Raw genomic sequence first — 9,334 nt, forward strand, 5'->3', positions numbered from 1 at the left:
ATATATATATATATATATATATATATATATATATATATATATATATATATATATATATATATATATATTTATATATATATATATATATATTCATTTTTTTTATTCATAATTAGTCCGTTTCTATGACAAGAATTTAACGACAAAGTACTGTAAGTCACATTTTTTTTAAATAGTTTAGTTGTGGGTGTGATTTGTATGGGGAATTATTTACACATATATCATTTTAATTGTTATTTCACACACTTTTTAGTCCAAAAAATATGATAATAAAATATTAATCATAAACTAACTATAATTAAAATCAATAAAAACAACTAAAGGCCCTTCAAAATACTTTTTTTGTTCAATTTGGGTCATCGTGTAGTAATAATCAACAGAATATTCCGGATAATATTAGTAAAATATCATGAGTGAACAATCACTGCCAACACCCCTTAGTCCAAATGGATTGGACATCCGTCAATGGCAGCCATTGGTTTAATGACTTTTCCGCCTAGTTGGTTTCACCACCTGATCTACAAGTGGTATGATTCCAAATGCCCCCAACCGAACCCTCCTTTTTCATCTTTATATGAAAAAGCCTCAGCAAGAATTATGAGGCACTGCATCACTGGGGTCCTCTTTGATGGCGTAAGGACCGCGGGGTGAACTGGGGTCATTGCCTCTTTGCTATCACAGCCTCTTTATAAGAGAAGGGCACATTGCCACTTTCATGTCCGACTCCCCCAATGGGTCGCGACCCCATAACTTGCGGAACTAAGGCTGTCGCAATTTGTCAACCTTTCAACTTCTAGCATGAGAAATTATTTAATCCCGACAAAATAATATCCTTCAAAATAAATGTTGCGCATGTTTCTTACAGTCCGATAAATCTTTTGCACTTTCTTTTGTTAATCTATTGGATTACGTTATTTTCACTGGTAAATCCCGATGAATGAGCTATATTTTTTTCAATTTCTTGGGTTATTTTTGTCTCATTTTGAAGTTTGTTCAGATTTTATGCCAAGAAGGTTCACAGCACTGAATTCCATTTTGACTTTTGAGTATGAGTTGATCTTAAATATGATGTTCTTGTTGTTTCCAGGTAACCACGAATTTCAAAGTAACCTTGAGACACGCACAAGGAATGCTGCAAATTTGTGTTAAAAAAAACCCATTTATGGCGTGCTGGCTATTGGATGGCGGCTCCAAAGGTGTCCTAACGTTTCACTCTTGAGCAAGACTTCACCAGGATGGGACGGAATTCAAAGGTTTGATTCCTCCCGAAAGTCACAGTGCCCAACCCCACGGGTGTGTACTTCAGCTTCTCTGTTTATCTTCAACTTCATCATGGACACTACAATGCAAAAATGTATACACTGTGTTTAACCAAGAAATGAGTATAGCAAAATTTCAGGTAAAGGGGAGATCCAGCGACATTAAAGGTCATTAAATTGAAAACAAATATGTACTAAATATATCATTTTATTGTTAAGAAATCTACAAATACATGCATTAACATTTACATACATTAAACTAGAGTTAATATAACATTTAAATTACAAAGAAATTATTGATATGGGAATGGCAAGGCAAATGTATTTGTGTAGCGCAGATCAAGATGAGTGGTTAGCGTGTTGGATCCGAGGTTGGTCTTCCTGTGTGGAGTTTGAATGTTTTCTCCAGGCTTGCATTGGTTTCCATCGGGTTCTGCGGTTTTCCCCGAATTCTCCAGTTTACTCTGGGTTCTCCAGTTTACTCTGGGTCCTCCAGTATCCGCTGGGTTCTCCAGTTTCCTCCGGGTTCTCTCGGTTCCTCTGGTTTCCTCTGGGTTCTCCGGTTTTCTCTGGGTTCTCCGGTTTCCTCTGGGTTCTCCAGTTTCCTCTGGGTTCTCCGGTTTCCTCTGGGTTCTCCAGGTTCCTCTGGGTTCTCCAATTTCCTCTGGGTTCTCCAGTTTCCTTTGGGTCCTCCCGTTTCCTCCGTTTTCCTCTGGGTTCTCCGGTTTCTTTCTATTGGACATAGTCAGGTAGTGCCACTAATAAAGTGCAATCTAGCAGTGCTTGTACAAACGGCAGCCCATCGTTAACGATTAACGGCAATGTTCAATTAAAAGGCAACGCGGCGACTTGTTTATGGAGACAATCTCTTTTGAGACATTTTCATTTGTCTTGCAGCTCTTTTGGCTTCTCCTCCAAGAAAGGAACGAGTCAATTAAAGCCACCGGGGGTGCTGACTTTGTCTTGCTTTAATTGCGCTCTGAGCACTAACGTTCTATTTTATGGTTTTCAACACTCTCGCATTCAATGTGTCAATGTGTCCAAAAGCCACAAAGCCAGCCGCTAAGACGCAAGACTGCACGTATAAATTAAGGTTTTCCTCGCACGGCAACTCAAACTCGAACTTTAACATGAACTCATTGGCTACCGTTGACGGTGACAGACGTCCAATCCGGGAGAGGCTCGTCCGGTCAAACGTTTATCACCGTCAACGGTGCTGAAACGGGACATTATACACGACCAATGAAAGGAGTGATTTAATTCATCTTGTGAATGCTGTAAATCCTTATTTTGCAAGTGAAAGAAATCCATTTCCCCTTGTGAGCGTGCCGCATTCAGATCAGATAACAGCAGCACCCAGCGTAGGCCGCAATCCTTCAAGTGCGTCGCCGCTTATCCGACCTGCAAATGCGAACTGATTTATTACAAACGGCGACGCGGCGGAGATTTCGCCGTGATAAAATTCATGGGAAGCTGGAACAACGACGGCGGCGGCGTGTCGCTACAGAACCTGTTCTTACCCGTCCTACAATTTGTGACAGAAACTCTCTTGGTCTCAGTAAATAACAATCAGAGAGCCAATTTGCAAACAAATCCAATTGGCTCTCAGTCAATAACACTTTGTGTTATTTTTCTTTCCACATGATTTCATTTGGAATCCTCCTCGTGCAGCTCATTTGAATAACAAACTTTCCAATCTAAATGAAGAGCAATTTGGAATGGATGCGCATATTCAGATGACCTATGAACCCCTGAGTGATACCTGCATGAATTATGCTTTAGATCTTTAGATCTGGGGTCGAGGTTTCCAGCCCAGGTCGGTGCTTAGTGTGTGAAGTTTGCATGTTCTTCCCGGTCCTGTGTGGGTTTTCTCCAGGTACCCCGATTTCCTCCCACATTCCAAAAATGATTGGACACTCTAAATTGCCCCTTATTATGAGTGTGAGCGTGAACGGGTCTCTGTCCCGTCGTGCTCTGTGAGTGGCTGGCCACCAAACGAACGGCGACCAAAAGTCCGGTCGACCAAACGTCCGGTCGACCAAACGTCCGGTCGACCAAACGTCCGGTCGACCAAATGTCCGGATGACCTGAAGTTAGCTGGGATAGGCTCCAGCACCCCCGTGACCCTAGTGAGGTTAAACGGTTCAGAAAATGAATGAATAAATTAATGAATTAGGCAATTCTTAATTAGCCCTCCGATTGGCTGGCCACCAATTCGAGGTGTCCCCCGGCTTGTACTCATAGTTGTCTTGGTAACCCTGTGATGATAAGCAGTGCGGAAAATGAATAGGAAAAAAACCTGATCACATTTACAAGTGTGGGAGTAACTTATGTCACACTCAGTGTTTTAATTGATATAAAATGCCCCCCTTTTAAATTTAGAAATATATACGAAAACTGGGATTTTGTTCCCTTTCAACATAAATTGGTTGATAGCATTTTAACACGCTGTGTTGAAATTGAGTTTCAGATCACACACGGGCGAAAGTGCGTTACCGTGGCAACTGTTGATTACGCCTCAACACGCTGGATTTGCACACAAAAGATTCCTCAAGACATTGGCTAGAATTTTTCTGGAAAAAATATAAGACGCTCACATCCAAGTGTAGCGCTTTATACATTTATTTTGGATCAATTATCTTTCATATGCAGGTTGACTGAACTCATTGGCTCCCCCTGACAGTCGATGGCAGTCATGTGTTAATCCTTACTAAAAAGACCTTTTATAAGATGATAGAAGCAGTTGAGCACTGCTTTGCAGCGTCTGTCCTTGTGATCTCAGTGCGTTATTTTCTGTTATCAAACCTGATGTTAATTGCGTCTCTACTTCCCGATCTCGGCATATGGCGCCAAGAAGCGCCGCTTTGTGTGGATTCCCAGAGTGAACAAATAAATACCTGTTGTTATCACACACATACACACACACGTATACGCACAGTCTAATGAACACGTCCAATGACAGATTAGAGGGTCTCTGGGGATGGCGGGCCAACGCACGCCAGAAGCAAAATGGCCGTTTGATCGCACCAAACATCATGAAACGGTTGAAACGATTCCGCGGCGAGCAGACAAGGAGCTCAGATGCCAGATGCACTTTTCATTGTTTAGAACAAATTATTTGATGGCGCGTTTTGTGCAAATAATGCATTATATGTTTAACATATAATGGTACATTTTGGAACGACATGCAGCCTAAATATTACAAGGACAGCAAAAACTATGTGCTATCTTTTAACAGCTTGGATTTTATATTGTGAATAAACATGACAAAATGTGTCATAGTTGGTCATTTATTTTTTTAATTGGCAATCAAAGATAGTATAGGGCGGCCCACCGCATGAGTGGTTATCTCATTTGCCTCACTCCTCTGGGTTCCTGGCTTCGAATTTAGGTCTCTACACCTGCGTGGGTTTTCTCTGGGTCTTCTGATTTCCTCCCACATTCCAAAAACATGGCTGTAGGCTGATTGGACACTCTAAATTGCCCCTAAGTATGTGTGTGAGTGTGAATGGTCATCCGTCTCCTCATGCCCTGCGATTGGCTGGCCACTGATTCAGGGAGTCCCCCGCCTCTGGTTCGAAGTCAGCTGGGATCTCCCCCAACACCCCCGCGACCCTAGTGAGGATAAAAGTGGTTCAGAAAATGAATGAACAAAAAAAAGATACTCCAGTCCTTTTGTCATTTCAATTTTTATTAGACGTGCTAGTTGGGTAAGACAGTTAAACTTTATTCAAATGCTTCAACAAAATGCTTCAAATATACTTAACACATTGTAAGACTATCTTAATCACATATTTAATACTTAAGCAATATGTCATTAAGTCATTCATTCATTTTCAACATCCTTTCCTTGTCAGAGTCATGGGGTGCTGGAGCCGATCCCATCTCATTCAGGGCAACAAGCACTTTTGTCATAAAAACCAGTACAACACAAACAGTAAGAAACAATTGATTGTGAGTTTCAACCATGAAGTAATTACTTCAATGTTTTCCACTTGGCTTTTAAAATTCATTTTTTCAACCTTGTCAATGAACCAAGAAGTCTTGATCGATTGTCCAAACCTGAACTCTAATTGACTAGCGTTATTTTCAAACTCACCAGATCTTTCGTCGTTCTTATTCCTCACACTTCATGCCTTCGCTCCATTCTCATCATACACGTCAATACAATTTCAGTCCACCGCAATCCAATTTTTGCACCGTCCAAATTGGAAGACGGCAGATGATTCAAACTGTCGACAACTTCTATCTTCTTCCAAAAAAAAAGCTATTCATTCTTCTCAATCATTTTCCCTTCTTTGAGTCTGTGAAAAGATCAATTTTTGTGGAAAAAGTCACACATTGTGTGTTCCATTGTCAGGTCAGTATCCCACAGTGCACTGCGTGTAGTGGGGAGAAAAGAACTATTCAGTATGTTTGGAAGCACACCAAAAAAAAGACAAATCAATTTTGTACAGACACCAAGGGACTGATATTTCATTTTTTTTACCTCAAAATGACATAGAATTGATAAAATGAAATTAAAAGGAATTTTCACCTGTATACGAATACCAAATAAATCATGGAGTTGATATTCAGTAAAACATGAAGCAAAATAGATTTTGAAATCATTCTTTAAGTTCAAAAAATGTGATTTTTGGACACCACTTCAATAGTGAAAAATTTAGTCATTTTGTCAAGCTGAGTTGTATTTAAGTTCACATATGAACCTGTGAAAGAAGCAGGTTAGGAAAGATGTTCAAGTGTCATGCAAATAAGTTCCTTCTTCAAAGCGCCAGCCAAGCGAGCAGCTGTTGTTGTTTTGGGGTCACGCAAAAAGGAACCTTTCAAATGTGAGATTTGTGTCCACCCAAAGCACCGTATTGTTTTCTCAATATTTGACATCAATGGGAAGATGACGGACTTTGAAACTTTCTGCTTGGAACTAATCCCAATTTCTAATCGGCTTACTCGATTTCTTTACAAAAGTGGGGCGGCCGTGTATTGTAGATGTGGGTTTTCACTCAAGAAATGTCCAATTGTTTTTGGAGCGCTTTCTTATATTTTCATTTCATATATTGTCCATATTGTGTGATCTGCAATTGGCTGGCAACCAATACAGAAGCTATGCTCCAGCACCACCTTCGACCTTTATGCGCATAAGAATTACTTAAGATGAATGAATGATTATTGTATATATTTCAATTGTATTGCTATATATATTGTGTATTTATAGTCTTATTCAATATTATTCTAACATGAAATATGATATCAGGAGTAAAAATATAATAATCATAATCATTGTAAAAGCTTTGTTATTGTATTAAATTGTTAGTAATTATTTATTTCATAGTTATTTATCCCATAAAAACCTAAAGGCCATGGAAACTGGTATGTTGGGTTTTAATGATCATTTATTCATTTTTCCAACCACTTATCCTCACAAGGGTCATGGAAGGGGTGCTGGAGCCTATCCCAACCAACTATAGGTGCTAGGTGGTGGACACCCTGAATTGGTGGCTAGCCAATCACAGGGCACACAGAGATGAACAGCGAATCATGCTCATGATCATACCTAAGGACAATTTGGAATATCCAAACATGCATGTTTTTGGGACGTTTGAGGAAATTGGAGTACCCAGAGAAAACCCATGCAAGCCCAGGGAGAACATGCAAACCCCACACAGAATGGTTCAGAGCTGGGATCGAACCGTGGAACCCACAACTGTCGAGGCGCTAACCACTCCTCACAAATTGATTCTTTTATTGTAGATTTAAGACCGGGTCCCACTTTCAAAAACTTTCCAATGAAGATGTCAACTAATTAGGTAATGTAAATAGTGTTTCCATACCAATGGATGAATACCATTTAAAGATGGATTTTTTTTTCCCCCAAGGAGAATCAGTCCGTTACCTCGACAACAGCGCCGAATGAAATTAGCCCAGCGTGGCCTAAGCATGTGGGGTAGTGTGAAGCCGTTAGCGGGGTGCGAGTACGGCCTCCCCCGCTATCTGCGTACATGTGTGTGTGTATGTGTGTGTGTGTGTGTACATGTGGTCCTGTACCCGGCAAAACCAGGCTGCTGGGTTTGCGCAGATGGAGTGAAAATAATATTCGCCCTTTTTTCTTTTTCCAACATCCTGCTGTGGGGACCTCATGAGCATTTGTCCTACATTTACTTGCCAATAGTGAGGAAAACATGTGAAATCAATATTCCTTTCAAATGGTCAATTTGAACTTTGTGGTTTTCTGTTCGAGTAATTGGGAAATGATTTTTGTAAGCAAATTTCATAAAGTCTACAATGCTTGAATATTCAGACTATAGTAAGTTCTTGGGTTACAATATTGCTAACCTATGATATTTCCAATTAACGACGCCCAGTCCACTCAATCACTAGCCAATCATAGCTTGGGAACGCGGTGACGTATTCCTACGCCTGTGAGAAGGCCTTGGGGTTGCCAACTCGAAATCTGATTGGTTAAAGCAACAGTTTTTGGATTTAGTGTATAAACCTTTTATATAACATGCTTGCACTGCTGAAAATAACATGCTTAATGTTTAACAACTTTGTTTTAAAGGCAATTATTAGAAATAATTGGCAGTTTAGTGATTTCAACAGACAAGAACAGGTTTTAATATCAATTATTTCTTTTTTGGGTGGACACTAAAAAGAAAAAAACGCTGTCTTGTAAAGAAAATTGTGTGTGCTTAGTGTCTATCCTGTTTCCTGGTGTTTTTTTTCTTTGTCGACAATGGGAGTCTTAAACAAACGTTTGACTTCATCAAGCTGCACGACTCGACTAAATCAAGCAGCCTCATTGTGATTTTCCAGGCTGCTTCCTTTCCAAACAGGAAGTGCTGTGGTTGTTTTTTCTTTGATAACAACAGGAGCCATGTAAATCAGATTGAAGTGACAGCAACTGCTTACAAAAACATAGTTTAAGTTCACCACTACTGCGATTTTAAAAATACTATCAGCAAAAAAACTTCATTTTTGTAAACATACAAGACAATTTTCAATATGCAGTCAAGCAGTTGCAGTTTTTGCTGAACATGGATTCAATAAAATGTTATTCATTTCCCGTTATTGATGGTAAATGCTGATGGCTGCCATGTTTTTGTAGAAATAATATAACCATTAACTGGAAATCATGTCTCAGTTTTAATTCCGTTTCAGTCACTGCAAACTGGGAAATTTATATTGTTAATACATTCATTTATGATGTTTTAATGTGAAAGCTATCACGTTATAACTTACCACTTAATTTTGTAATGTGAAATTTGTCACATTGAAATGCATTTGTTTGTCAATGTAAGAAATGCAAAATATATGAGCACCAAAGCATCATTTTTCATTCATTTTAGTAGATTAATATGCAGTTATATTGTTATATTAAAAGGCAAATGATTTTCCTCATCTAGTATTTAGCACCCCAGAGATGTTTTATTTTAAGTGTTTTTATTTTTGCATATTCTGAACACTGCGGCATAAAATATACATTTACATTAATATTACATACTGAAATAATATATTATAAAAACTAATGCCAAAGTGCTTAAATTATACTTTTAAATGAATATTACCTTACTGCTGCTCACAATTTAATATTTACTCTATTTATTCGAGTTAACCATGCAAAAATTACGATTAAAAGAACTGAAGCAAAGTTCAGGTGTGCATTGTACACATTTTTTTTTATACATGTTCCTTTTTTTACATATACACCCATCAAAAGAGCCACATATGGCTCCCGAGCCATATGTTCCCTACCCCTGCTATACATAGTCATTTTTTATTTAAAAAAAAAACCTTACTACACATGATCAATTTTTTTTTTACAAAGCCTTACTAGACTTCACAGAAAGACAAAGTGTCAGCCTGACGACTTTAATAAAGAGCTTTTGGCTGTAGAGGAAAAGATTTGGTGCATCATTTCTCATATTCTCATTAAAATCCAATCAGCTGCCTTCAGCTGATAAAAATTCACATACACACACACTCACACATATACACAAAGTGTCATCATGGTGGTAATAACTGTTGTTGGAGATCATTTGAGTGATGTTATCTCTCCCCGAAAAAGAAAGACACATTAT

This window comes from Stigmatopora nigra, chromosome 9, assembly GCF_051989575.1.
Source record: "Stigmatopora nigra isolate UIUO_SnigA chromosome 9, RoL_Snig_1.1, whole genome shotgun sequence".
Lineage (NCBI taxonomy): Eukaryota > Metazoa > Chordata > Actinopteri > Syngnathiformes > Syngnathidae > Stigmatopora > Stigmatopora nigra.